We start from the raw sequence: 14,902 nt of genomic DNA on the forward strand, positions 1-14,902 counted from the left end.
CCAAAATGAAATAATAAAGGGTCATCATCATAAACTATTTATTTAAATTCCATCAGACCATTGTATATAAATGAAAACTATTTACACATATACACAAGAAAATGATTTAACTATTGTTTACGTGACTTTATCACTTAGCATTTTAAAAGAAAGCTTCTAAGTTATTCCATTTGTATGTACTGAGCATTTCTTTGTGTCAACATTTTAGGGAGGCATAAAAAACATTTTTCTTATCTGAATGAGGCTCCTTGCATTTTGTAAAGGTTGATATGAGAGCCCCAGCAAGTTTTGTCCCTCCTTCTAAGCCCAGTTCCTATTCAGAATACTTAAAAATGGAAGTAACATTCAGTGAACACATATACAATGCCAGGTACTTTATATGCTTCTTCTCATTTAATCCTTACAACATCTCCATGAGGTAAGTACTATTATTATTTTCACTTGATAGATGAAGAAATGCGGATACAGAGAGGTTAAGTAATTTGCTTAAGGTCACACAGCTACTAAGTGATGGAAGCAGGATTCAAACACAAAGAGACTTGAGTCCACTGACAGTGTTGAACTTTTTATGTGAGCCCTGTGCTCCCAGAAAGCAGTTGAGAAATCTTCCCACCTTTTTGTGTTCCAGCTAAGCCACAAAGGACCATCTGCCTGTCAGAGATAAGGCCTGTCTTTGCCCTTCCTCATGACTCTTGCATACCTGCCTCTACGAAACCCTAGATCCTCATTTTTGTTTTGAGATGTTCATTCCTTCCCAATGAGCATTTTTCCCGATGCAGTAACCTGAATAAAATCATCCTCTTAATGGTCTGGTGTGTTTTGTCTTCAGACTATAAACTTACTAAGGACAAAGTCACATCCTTTAGAAAATGAAATCCAATTTGGATTTTACTGGATTTCGGTTGTCAGGTGCCTATTTTGGTAGAATGGCCCACGTGTATTTCATCCAGTCTCTCATAATCATTTCATGTGAAAGAGAAGCTGAGGGGTTAGTTTGCTTTAGGAGCAAATAGCCCTGACTGCCTGCCTCCTTCGCTTTTTATTGTAACAACAGCTTGAACTAAAATTAACCTCTAGGTACAATTAGCAGGGTAAGTATCCTTGAGAAAGTACATGCTTCTACAAGGTCAGGTCTTTAAAGACTAAACCTAGAGATTCCAGCAAAACACCCAGAGGATCGGACTTGTTTGGAAAAGTCAAGGTAGGGGCTGCTGCCTTGGGCAAGGTCCCCTCAGAGGACCCTGATCTTTCAGAGAATCCTCCTTACAGACATTCCAACCAAGTCCTGTGCTTCCCCACAATTTCAGACATTTCTACCAACAGGGAGGGAAGGCAGATCCCTGAGCAGATGTGAGGTAAAGTCAGTTCAGAGGAAAATAATACTGTTAAAGCTGATGGCTGTTGCTGAAGGAGGGAGCCAAAAACAGATTTGAGGTTTTCAAAACACAACTCCTTTCCCCAAATCAATCAATCAATCAATCTTTCTCTCCCTCTTTCTCTCCCTCCCTCCCTCTCTCTTTTAAAACTTCAGCAAATACAAAGGTTCTCAATAGACAGCTTTAGCCAAATTCAACCAGCATTTGTATCTTCTGTGTCCCTCTGTACTGCTTCCTGGGGTACAGAAATAAGCAAAACCCATGTCTTGCTCTCGTAGAGTTCACACAGAAGTAGAGCTCACTTCTAGGTGTATTCCACCCCAAAGCGCTCTTGAAAGCCCACTGGATGAGGACAGCTACAAATGGAGCACTCTAGAACAGTACTTCCTAGTACAGAGATGACCTAAAAGTCTCATCCCTCCTGAACTAGAATCCCTAAATTCCTCCCACCTCAGTCAATGGTTTGATATTCAACTTTCAACAAATAATAAGAACCTACTATGTTCCAGGAACTCCTCCAGACAACTGCAGAAATAATCTCATGGTTGAAACTTTCTGTGCCTTGGTTTCTCCATTTGTACCCAGTGTCAAGAGTAAGGTGCACATGCAGCACAATAAAGGCTCTATATCCTCTTCTGCAGGACACTCACTTTCAATTTCCACAAAGCACATCTTGAGGACACACAGCAAAGACCTTCCTCTCATCTGTATAAGTAATAGTACCACCATATCTGGTACCCTTAGTATCCAAGAGTTTACATTCATCCATTCATTCCTCAGGATCCAGAGAGAAACTTTCTTTTTCTTCTCATGTTACACTAGGTGGTAAATAAAGCAAATTATTTTTACAGTGTCCTTAGGGGCAATTAAAAAAAAAAAAAAACCTTCTTAGTGAAAATGAATTCGAGAAATCTCTAGAAGAGGGGAACAAATATTGGTAAGGTCATTCATTGGAGTACTTACGTCCTCAACAGTTATTATGTAGGTTTCTGTTGCCATTTCTCCTGTGTTACAAAAACCATTCGCCCATTTGCAGACACATGTCATTTCTTAGCAAGGCCTTTAGCTTCCTTCACTTAGCGTTTATACAGTCCTGATCATTGTTGTCATGCTTTGAAGTCTTATTTACATTAGCAATGAGTTATTTCTATCAGAAGCTCTGCCTGCTTAAGAGGCAGTTACTGATCAGAAACAGTTGAGACGGACAGAAGGCAGACATGGGGCAGGCACATCTCAGGTATCCCGGGGTCTGGCTGGTTCTCTCCCCTCCGCCCTGCCCAGACTGACCCGTCGGCTTCCTCCAAACCCACTTGCCATTCCTGCCCTTGAACTGCCTCCAAAACTATTTAGTCCAATTAGCCTCTTGGAAGGGTGAGTACAGCTTCACTGGGTACTGGGGGCAGGTGAGTGCTCATCATAAGGGTAAATGCAAGAGGAAAAAAAAGAATTTTCCCTGGTTTAGTAACAGGAAGAGACTCCCCCTCCTCTGCTTTTCGTTAGAAAGCTTGTAAATGTAAATTCTCTCTCTGTCCCTTTGAAATGTATGTAAATCTCTTTCAAAGCTAAGTAAGTCCCTTGCCATCTTGACAATCCCGGAATGTCTTTCTCAAGGAGTTGGAGCCATCTCTTTATATGTAATCACCAAGAAAGATAACATGCCTGTACCTCGCTTTCTGTGGGAGGGTGGGAGCAGATGTCTGGCTCCAAGTTGTAAAAATATCTCTCCCTTGTCCTAAAGATACGGAAAGTTTTCTTTTTCCGATGGATCCTTGCCGACACAGATGGCCACCCAATTACCAAGCAGATATAGGATGAACTATGTGTGACAAATGGTGCTGTCAAGCCCTCTCACGGGAGAGCCCGTTATTATTCGTTTTGAGAGCATGTATGGAATAGGCTGTGTCTGCCTGGATACATACACGGGTGAGACTTTTTTCTGTCTTTGCCATCTCTGTAGCAGATTGCCTGTGGTGCTGGTTTAATGCATATTCAATAATAAACCTGTTTCCTTTCTCTTTTGCAGAGAGGTTTCCAGGTTGGCAGGAGATTTTATTTTTAATTGCATTTCCTCAACACCATCAGAATCTGGGAAGACAGGACATGATGGAGTTAATGCCAGTTATCCCAAGGTCAAGCCTGAATGTTCCAGGACACACTGCTCACCAGTGGTCCAGAGAGACGCTGGGAGTGGGGGCTAGGCCAGGGACACTGTTAAAGTGCAGGTGCATGTGGGCTGAGGGTGGGAGTGGAAAGGGCAAATACCAGTTCTGAGGCCCATTGGAGGAGTATTAGGAATCAAGGTCATGACCCAGCCTTGAAGGGTTATGACCTAGCTTGCTGTGTTCCCACATGTTAGGATGCACATGGATCACGGGAAGTTCTGCAAATGTTGGTTCCTCTGGTCCAGGGTGGGCCTGAGCTTCTGTTTCTAACAAGCTCTTCCAGGCGGTTCTGATGCTGCCTGTCCTGGCATCGCACTTCGGTAACAAGAGACGAGAGCAGTGATTTCCAACCTGTGCCTCTCACGGCACACATACACTAATTACCAAAATTCTGTGGCACACCAAAAAAAGTTATGTTTTTTGCCAATAGGTATAATTTTGATTCATTCTCACTAGATGGCTATTGAGTTGGCTCTTGTTTTTTGTTTGTTTGTTTGTTTGTTTGTTTTTACAATCTAAGGGAATAGATGTCAGTGCCCCTGACTAAATAGTCAGGTAGGGCATGTTTTAAAAATTCTTGCAGCCCAGCCAGTTGTGGCTCAGTGATTGAGCGTTGATCTATGAACCAGAAGGTAACGGTTCAATTCCCAGTCAGGGCACGTGCCCGGATTGCGGGCTTGATCCCAGGTGTGGGTTGTGCAGGAGGCAGCCGATCAATGATTCTCTCTCATCATTGATGTTTCTCTCTCTCTCTCTCTCTTTCTCTCTTCCTCTCTGAAATCAATAAAAATATATTTTAAAAAATTACTGCGGCACACCGGCTGAAAATCGCTGGAGTAGAGGAAGAGGAAAATGAAGCAGGAAACAGGCCCACGCTGGGAATGGGGAAGCCGGCTGAGAGGCCAGCGGAGAACACTGAAGGCCCGAGGGGCAATCAGAAGTTATGCCGAGGCCTCCACGGAGGACTGGAGCACTGGAACTACCAGGACACTTTCTGCTCTGAGCCTGGACCGACGATACTAATTCTGGATTACACAGGATTCTGCTGTCTTCTAACAGGAGTCGGCCTGCTTCTGATTAATTCCGCTCAAAATTAGATGTTTGGCAAAGTATAAACAGGAGGTGTTATGTTACCAAGACACCTCCAGGATGCAAATGACTTAAAACTCACTATAAATGTACCAAGAAGAAAACAGCCTTCTTTACTGAACCCTTTATCAGGAAAACTGTCCATGTTTAAGGGAACCCTTGGATAAGCCACTTGTAGGCTGGAGATGAGACCCCCGAAAGACCAGCCTGGAGTTAAAATAAAGTGCTTCCAGCGCGGACAGAGCTTTTTTTAACTGACGGGGTGTGCAGATGTGGTCCCAGAGCTTACGTTGAAAAGAGGCTGACCTCTTCCCCAGCCTCCACAAAGCCTTACCTTTGATGGTGAACAAATCTGTGATAATATGGTCTGAAGGGGTGACAAATGTTTGCTAGCCGGAGGCACCCACCTGTCTAAGTCTGACCTTGCCAGAAAGCTCTTGTGCCCCAATGATCCATTGCCTTGCATCATTCTGGACCCTCCCCACCTGCCTTTCTTCTGAGCTTCCAATTGGAAACCCTGACCAAGACCTCAACCAGCTGCTCAGCCGGGGTCCTCCATGGTGGGAATATCCACAGCCAGGTGGATTCTTCCCCTGCCCAGCCCTTCAAAACAGTCTTTGTATCTGTGAAGTCCTTAGAACAGAGCCTGGTATATAGCAGATAATACTTAACTTTTGATCAGAGAGTACATAGATAATTTGAAAGGCTTTCAACATTAGCAAGAAAAGGCTGGGTTTATGCTATAGATCCCCTGGAGAATCTGGTGATTCCACAGGAGTTGAGAGACCCCTTCAGAGTAGGGGGTGCGGGAGAGGAAAAAACTATGCAGGGAATCAGAGAGACATCCCTGGAGGTCCACAAGGTGGGTGATGTCTGGAAGGGCTGGAGACTCGATTTGAAAAGTATTATTTTGCACCTTCTGATGGGGAAAATGAGACATTTTGGGGGGGCTAGCAATCTGAATCTGTGCCATTAACCTAATGCACATTCTTATTAGCCTATAGTCTAGCCACTGCCCCTTTAATTGTCAGGTCCTGCAAGACCTGTTTACTCCCATTTTAGAGAGGCCATAAACCATCCCCAGGTGGAGTTATCAGTGCTGGCGCCAGGCCATGCCTTTAGCTGTGGTCTCAAGGCCCCAGCACATGGGGCTCTTTAAGAACTTGCAAAGGGGACCGGAAAACCCTTATTTGGGAGACAAAGGGCTGGAAAGATATAAAAGGGGAGGGCTTCCTCCATGTTTTTGCTCAGAATTAGAAATCTTTCTCTAAGTCCACCAGCGCAATAAACAGTGTAACTCCATTTCTCTGGGTGTTGCTTGGTTTTTCTCTGGTCTTCTGTAACACTTCTACTGGTAATATTAAGATTTTATTTCAAGTAAAGGATTGGACCTGCTCAGCCTTTCAACCTTCTACATAGAACTCTGACAGTACATTCGACTAGCATCCTCCTCCTCCTTCTTTTTTTTTAAACACTGTATTGAAGTACGATAGACATACAAAAAGCTGTACATATTTATTGTATACACCTTGATGAGCCTGCAGACAAGCATACACCCCTGATCACCACAATCGTGCCATAAACATACCCTTCTTCCTCAAAAGTTTCCTCCCACCCTCTTTAACATGATTTGCTGTGTCTGATATTTAAAATCTGCCCTCTTTAAAAGTTATAAGGATACAATACAGTCTGGTTAACTATAGGCTCCAGGCTGTCCAGTAGAGCTCTAGGACTTATCCACCTTGTATAACTGAAACTTTGTAGCCTTTGACTAATATCTCCCTGTTTCTCCTCTCCATAGCTCTTGGCAACCACCATTCTATGCTCTGCTTCTCTGGGTTTGACAATTTTAGATTTCTTGTGTAGGTGGTATCATGTAGTACTTCTCTTTCTGTGACTGGCATATTTTAGTTAGCATAATACTCTCCAGGCCCATCCAGGTTGTCCCAAATGTCAAAATTTCCTTCATTTTTAAAGCTAAATAATATTATATCGTGTGTGTGTGTGTGTGTGTGTGTGTGTCTCACATTTTCTTTATATATTCAGCCATCAATGGATATTTAAGTTTCTTCCATGTGTTGGCTATAGTGACAATAGTGAATAATGCTGCAATGAACATGGGAAGGCAGATAGCTCTTCAAGATCCTATTTTAATTCTTTTAGATATATACCCAGAAGAGGGATTGCCGGGTCCCATGGCACTTTTAGTTTTAATTTTTGGAGGAACCTCCATACTGTTTTCCCTAGTGGCTGCAGCAATTTACACTCTCATCAGCAGTGCACAAGGGTTCCCTTTTCTCCATATTCTTGCCAATATGTGTTATTTTTGTTTTTGTGGGTGTTTTTTTTTTTAAATAATAGCCAAAGACTATTTTAAATGTCCAGTTTATTTTTTAGGTTTCACACATAGCAATTAGTATGCTGGGTAGATCCCTTGGGGCTTTTCACTTATTGTTAAACAGTTGGGCACTAATTCTACAGTATCACTCATGTCTTAAGGAAGAGGCGTTATGTGTAAAGGAAAACTCACAAAACCAGGGTCAAGCTGCTGGGCAGTGTATGTTTTCTGTTTCTAGAGGATAAAGCTTTATCTCTCCTCCCCTAGGCCCCTTCCCCCCAATGGATCTCCTTTCCTGTAGGGCAAGTGAGAAAGTGGCCTTGGCCCTGTTTGTAGGGAAATAAACATATTTCTTAATGCCAGATAGTTTGGGAAGGGAGGGAGGATAAAGGGAGGGAGAGAGAGAGAGAGAGAGAGAGAGAGAGAGAGAGAGAGAGAGAGAGAGAAACATTGATGTGAGAGAGACACATCAATTGGTTGCCTCCCGCACACGCCCCAACCAGGGACAGGAATCAAAACTGCAACCCAGGTACATGCCCTTGATCAAGAATCAGACCTGTGACCCTTCGATGCACAGGCTGACACTGTAACCACTGAGCACACCAGCCAGGCCTAGGATGTTGGTCCTTTATAGAAGTCGATCGAGAATGCCAGCTGCCCTATACCTGGGGGCCTTGGGGAGGTAAGGAAGGCTGAGAGGAAGTCACCAGTCCCTTGGGAAGCTGAGTGTGGGTGCTGCCTCTGCTGAGAGAATGGCAGAGCCTTGGGTGCCAGGTGATGCCAGGTGAACACCCAGAGTGGTTTCTTGGACAACAGAGAATGTACCTATGGCTGGTTATTCATTTCATTTTCTCTCTGGGGAAAAATGTGTTAGAACTTTCTAGAATTCCCTTACTATTACTGAAATTTTCAAAAGATTATATCATTTTTTTGTTGTTAATCCTCACCCAAGAATGTTTTTCCATTGATTTTTAGGGAGAGCAGAAGAGAGAGGGAAAGACAAAGAGAAAGACATCGATTGGTTGCGCCCTTGACCAGAATCAAACCCAGGACCCTTTGGTCCACAGGCCGATGCTCTATCCACTGAGCCATACCAGCTAGGGCTGTCTGTCCTTGACAACCACCAATCAGTTTTAAGTCTCCAAGGATTTGCTTATTCTGGATATCTTACAATACGTGACCTTTTGTGTCTGTCTTCTTTCACTCAGCATACTATTTACAAGTTCCATCCAAGTTGTAGCACGTATCGGTACTTCACTCCTTCCTATGGCTGAATACTGTTTTATTGGATGTATACACCATATTCTGTTTATTCATTCATGGGCTGAGAGACATTTGGGTTGTTTCCATCTCTGGCTATTGTGAATAATATTGCTGTGAACGTTTGAATACAAATATTTGTTTAAATATCTGTTTTCAGTCATTTTGGGTCTATACCTGGGAGTGGGATTTCTGGAAGGTAGGGTAAGTCTATGTGTAACTTTTTGAAGACCGTGATTGCTATCTTTGTCTCTTCTGGTTTAATTACAAATGCTGCTCAAGCTAGTTTGCATTGCAATTGAAGCAATCACTTGTCATGAATATTCTGAAGCATTCTTCATCAAGGCTGAAAAGAGACAGTGTTTGTTGTTTATCAGAGAACTGGAAATGTTTCTAAGCCAACAGTTGTAAGATTAACTGAATAACAATCTTCTTTGAAGTTGGATCCACTTTGGGATAATCCTTTCAAAGAGGTTCAGGGCAGGAGGGCAGGGTGATTCGTGGTCAAGAGTCCTATGGGCACTAAGTTAGAGGTGAGGTGCAGGTCTGATCTTTACCCTTCCCATAGTCTACGCCTCAATCTCCAGCCCTAACCCTTGCCTCATTCCCAGGCATCTGCTCTTCTCCACCCTCAGGGTTGACAAGGACTCTCCTGACCCTCAGGCAGCTCTTCCTCATCATTCATTGTCCCCTTCTCCCCACCAGAGACAGATACTGAGTAAACTTGGCTTTCTCATTTAAAGCAACCACTACCCAGGCAAAATCATGAAAGAATAACTGTAAACTCTTATGTTGTTTATTTAGCCCTGATTTCATAATGTGCAGGAATCATGATCTGCAGGAATCAGACTGCCCTGGTATTTCATAATATATTGTCGTTGCCACACTGAGTTAAATGGCCATCTAAACACTCTGCTCAAGCCCTGGGCTGTGTGGTTCCGTTGTTTGGACACCATCCTGTGCATCAGGAGGTTGCTGGTTTGAGTCCAGGTCAAGGGCACATGCCTGGGTTGCAGGCTCAGTCCCTGGTAGGGGCATGCAGGAGGCAGTCAATCGATGTTGTGGTCTCACATCGATGTTTCTTTCTCTCTCTCTTTAAAAATAGCAATAAACCATTCTTTAAAAATTAATAATAAACACACTACTCAAGCTTCATTTGCTTCTAGAAAGTACCATCAAACTACCTCAAGTGAGAACAGAGGAGAATACTGTTCACATCAGAGCATGCATTGGGAATCATACTTTTAGCACCTTGAGGGGGAGGAGAACCTGCAGCTTATCTTATCCCTGGCTCACCATTCTAGTCCAACATCAAGACCAGAAGTATTCCTTCTCTCAAACGACTAGTGCCAATCCCCCTGCCCTTCTTGGTAGCCCACGTCACCAAGAATGTTGGTACTGCACCGCGTTTTCCGTCAATGTGCACTCCTTTATCCTTTTGCTCTCAGAAAGCACGAGGCCAGACCTAGGCCCGGGTGAGCCCAAGTGGCCCTGGGTCTGGGAGAGGCCAAGCGTCCCTGGGTCCGGGTGAGACCATGTGTCCCTGGATCCGGGTGAGGCCTTGTGCACCTAGGCCCGGGTGAGCCCAAGTGGCCCTGGGTCTGGGAGAGGCCAAGCGTCCCTGGGTCCGGGTGAGACCATGTGTCCCTGGATCCGGGTGAGGCCTTGTGCACCTAGGCCCGGGTGAGCCCAAGTGGCCCTGGGTCTGGGAGAGGCCAAGCGTCCCTGGGTCCGGGTGAGACCATGTGTCCCTGGATCCGGGTGAGGCCTTGTGCACCTAGGCCCGGGTGAGCCCAAGTGGCCCTGGGTCTGGGAGAGGCCAAGCGTCCCTGGGTCCGGGTGAGACCATGTGTCCCTGGATCCGGGTGAGGCCTTGTGCACCTAGGCCCGGGTGAGCCCAAGTGGCCCTGGGTCTGGGAGAGGCCAAGCGTCCCTGGGTCCGGGTGAGACCATGTGTCCCTGGATCCGGATGAGGCCTCGTGCACCTAGGCCCGGGTGAGCCCAAGTGGCCCTGGGTCTGGGAGAGGCCAAGCGTCCCTGGGTCCGGGTGAGACCATGTGTCCCTGGATCTGGGTGAGGCCTCGTGCACCTAAGCCCGGGTGAGCCCAAGTGGCCCCGGGTCTGGGAGAGGCCAAGCATCCCTGGGTCCGGGTGAGACCATGTGTCCCAGGATCCGGGTGAGGCCTCGTGCACCTAGGCCCGGGTGAGCCCAAGTGGCCCTGGGTCTGGGAGAGGCCAAGCGTCCCTGGGTCCGGGTGAGACCATGTGTCCCTGGATCCGGGTGAGGCCTCGTGCACCTAGGCCCGGGTGAGCCCAAGTGGCCCTGGGTCTGGGAGAGGCCAAGCGTCCCTGGGTCCAGGTGAGACCATGTGTCCCTGGATCCGGGTGAGGCCTTGTGCACCTAGGCCCGGGTGAGCCCAAGTGGCCCTGGGTCTGGGAGAGGCCAAGCGTCCCTGGGTCCGGGTGAGACCATGCGTCCCTGGATCCGGGTGAGGCCTTGTGCACCTAGGCCCGGGTGAGCCCAAGTGGCCCTGGGTCTGGGAGAGGCCAAGCGTCCCTGGGTCCGGGTGAGACCATGTGTCCCTGGATCCGGATGAGGCCTCGTGCACCTAGGCCCGGGTGAGCCCAAGTGGCCCTGGGTCTGGGAGAGGCCAAGCGTCCCTGGGTCCGGGTGAGACCATGTGTCCCTGGATCTGGGTGAGACCTCGTGCACCTAAGCCCGGGTGAGCCCAAGTGGCCCCGGGTCTGGGAGAGGCCAAGCATCCCTGGGTCCGGGTGAGACCATGTGTCCCAGGATCCGGGTGAGGCCTCGTGCACCTAGGCCCGGGTGAGCCCAAGTGGCCCTGGGTCTGGGAGAGGCCAAGCATCCCTAGTCCGGGTGAGACCATGTGTCCCTGGATCCGGGTGAGGCCTCGTGCACCTAGGCCCGGGTGAGCCCAAGTGGCCCTGGGTCTGGGAGAGGCCAAGCGTCCCTGGGTCCGGGTGAGACCATGTGTCCCTGGATCCGGGTGAGGCCTCGTGCACCTAGGCCCGGGTGAGCCCAAGTGGCCCTGGGTCTGGGAGAGGCCAAGCGTCCCTGGGTCCGGGTGAGACCATGTGTCCCAGGATCCGGGTGAGGCCTCGTGCACCTAGGCCCGGGTGAGCCCAAGTGGCCCTGGGTCTGGGGGAGGCCACGCGCCCCTGGGTCCGGGTGAGACCATGCGTCCCTGGATCCGGATGAGGCCTCGTGCACCTAGGCCCGGGTGAGCCCAAGTGGCCTTGGGTCGGGGAGAGGCCAAGCGTCCCTGGGTCCGGGTGAGACCATGCGTCCCTGGATCCGGGTGAGGCCTCGTGCACCTAGGCCCGGGTGAGCCCAAGTGGCCCTGGGTCTGGGAGTGGCCAAACGTTCCTGGGTCTGGGTGAGACCGTGCGTCCCTGGATCCGGGTGAGGCCTCGTGCACCTAGGCCCGGGTGAGCCCAAGTGGCCCTGGGTCTGGGAGAGGCCAAGCGTCCCTGGGTCCGGGTGAGACCATGCGTCCCTGGATCCGGGTGAGGCCTCGTGCACCTAGGCCCGGGTGAGCCCAAGTGGCCCTGGGTCTGGGAGAGGCCAAGCGTCCCTGGGTCCGGGTGAAGCCAGATCCTGGGTCCGGGTGAGGCCGTGCGCCCCTGGATCCATCCGGGTGAGGCTGGGTCCCAGGCCCGGGTGAAACCACGTGCCCCTTGGGTATGGGTGAGGCCACGTGCCCCTTAGTCTGGGTGACGCCGTGCCCCTGGGTTCGGCTGAGACCAAACCAGAGGGAGTCGGACCTCCGTTACCACCATTTGTCCACCATCCAGAGCTGAGGGGTCAGTGCTGACATGTACACATAAGGAACTACTGGACATCGAAATTGGGTCTCAAAAGAACTGTCGGTCCAGGGGGAAGCTCGCTACAGATTGATTCATTTGCCTGTCAGCATAAATATTATTGCTCGTCTCACATTCAGTTCTTATTAGTATATATCTAGTGACATATGATCTCGTTCATCTAGAGGAAATGATGAACAACATAGACTGAGGAACAAGAACAGAACCAGAAGCAAGGAGGCATCGATCGGACTATCGGGCCTCAGAGGGAGGATAGGGGAGGGTAGGGGGAGGGCGGGGGGGAGGGGGAGAGTTCAACCAAAGGACCTGTATGCATGCATATAAGCCTATCCAACGGTTAAGTTCAACAGGGGATTGGGGCATGCATGGGGAGAGGGGTGGGATGGGAATGGGGGGATGAGGACAAATATGTGACACCTTAATCAATAAAGAAATTAAAAAAAAAAAAAAAAAAAAAAAAAAAAAAAAAGAAAGCACGAGGCCAGACGCCCCAAGGTGGTTAAGAGGCTGAACCCGGCTGAGTGTCTGATGGGCTTGGGTTTCAGTCCTAGCTTTGCTTCTTCTTCTTCTTCTTCTTCTTCTTCTTCTTCTTCTTCTTCTTCTTTTTTATTTTAATATTTTTATTGATTTTAGAGAGGAAGGGGGGGAGAGAGAGAGAGAAACATCAATGATGAGAGAGAATCATTGATTGGCTGCCTCCTGCATGCCCCCTACTGGGGATTGAGCCTGGGCATATGCCCTTGACCTGAATCGAATCTGGGTCCTTTCAGTCCGCAGGCTGATGCTCTATCCACTGAGCCAAACAGGCCAGGGTTAGCTTTGCTTCTTACTGGCCATGCGACTTTGGGTTACTTTGTCAACCTCTGTGCCTCAGTCTCCTCATCCTTAAAAGAGAGGTAGAACTTCTACTCCATCCGGCACTGCGAAGGTTAAATGAAATAATGTGAGCACAGTGTTTGGCACATGTACAGGCAGCAGTTATATTGCAGGACACATTAACCACAGTGCCCACTCTTTCTTCTCTCCTCCTTGCTCCTCTCTCCCCCCTCCCACCTCCCCCTATTCTGTCAGTTAGAAGAGACTATGCTCATGGCTTCAGGGAAGAGAGAGGAAGAGGAAAAATGGGTTATTTCTTCCTACTTGTGTTTCAAAAGTTCTGCATCCTCAGAGGAAAAGAGAGAAGGATCTGAAGAGAGGATTCTCATTTTCCTACAACCGCAACAAAATAAAACCCAAACCAAACACACTAGAAATATATTCCCCTAGCTCGGGGTACATAGATAACAATGGGGAAGCCATAGGGTTTCCTGGTTGGAGGGGGCAGCAGACAGGGTCACGGACCACGTCACAGCCTCCCTCTGCCCTGGCACGCGTGCGTGTGATATCATGTACATGGTAAAGAAGCTCTAGTCCAGAGAGCTGTAACTTGTGTCCTAAAGAAGTTGTGTAAACGCAAGAAGTTTGGGGTCACTGGGAAGGTCAGAAGGGAGAAGGAAAAAAGTTTTTCTTATGGATCAAGGTTAAGAATGCCCCACAAACATTTAGAAATAACAAATATCAAATCACTCGGGTGTGAGGGTACATCTTATAGATCACCTACAAACAACAGTACGGAAGCCAGGACATTTAGAAACCTCTTCGAGTCTGGCCGATCACAGAGTAAGCAAGGCCCAGGCCACTTCCATTCATTTCTAGGCCCCTGGAATACTAAAATAATTAATAAATAACAAAACACGGTGTTTCGGTTCTCTAACCTGGTGTAACAAACCACCCCAAAACTTGGTCATTAATACACATTCATTCATTTGCTCCCAGTTCTTCCGTTGGGCGGGGCTCAGTCGGGAGAGCTTCTCATCTGTGTTCCATGTAGCATATGAGCATGTTCATCTGGGAGTTAGATGGGCTGTGACGTCCTCCGGTTATCCTCTAACCAGGGGTGCAATCTGAGCTTCCACATGGTGGTTGGATCCCAAGAAGGGAAAGGGAAAAGCTGCCAGGCCCCTTAAGGCCTCGCCCTGGAACTGGCCGCTCCATCAGTTCCATCACACTCTCTTGGTTGGACCAGGGCACAGGGCCGGCCCAGACCTGAGGGGAGGAGGATAGACACCTCTGACTGCAGGCGCAGCAGGAACCTGCAGAGAACCGAGGGGTTGCTGGCGGTCATATCTGGAGACTGCCTCCCACACAGGGTTGTAAAAATTGTGGTGTTTACGTTGAACACATGAACACTTTTAACGTAAAAGTGAACGATGACTATATGACGAACCTCCTTTAAGTATAATATCAATATTCTAAATGTAAGGCGGGGCCCAAAGAGCCCTCTTGCTCCCCCTGTCTTAGCGTCTGTGAAGGAAGGTCTCTCTCTCTCTCTCTCTCTCTCTCTCTCTCTCTCTCTCTCTCTCTCTCTCGTTCTGAGTCCTAAATGATTGTGTAATTGGTAACAGGCACCAACAGGCACTCATTCCTAAGGGCACTTGTACCCCTCAGATCTTGTCCTTCTGGTTGTAGGCAGAGCGAAGCCATAGGCCAAGCATGTCAAACTCGTGGCCCGTGGGCCACATGCATCCCCCAACGAATATTTTTGCGGCCCAGCCAACATAACGGTATGTAAGAAACGTTTTAATAAACATTTTGTAACTTAATTTTTACAATATCCTGTTATACATAATTATTAATAATGAACTACAACATTCACTAATGACTGATGACTATAATCAATGCTGCATTCATTTCCCTTACGCACCTTATGCGCAGGCGCACCATTTCTCTCCACTAATACCAGCAGCGAATATTTTAGCAGCCGATTGCCACGTCATTAGTTTTGGACTGAC

The sequence above is a fragment of the Eptesicus fuscus genome, chromosome 2 (assembly GCF_027574615.1).
Source record: "Eptesicus fuscus isolate TK198812 chromosome 2, DD_ASM_mEF_20220401, whole genome shotgun sequence".
In the NCBI taxonomy this organism is placed as follows: Eukaryota; Metazoa; Chordata; class Mammalia; order Chiroptera; family Vespertilionidae; genus Eptesicus; species Eptesicus fuscus.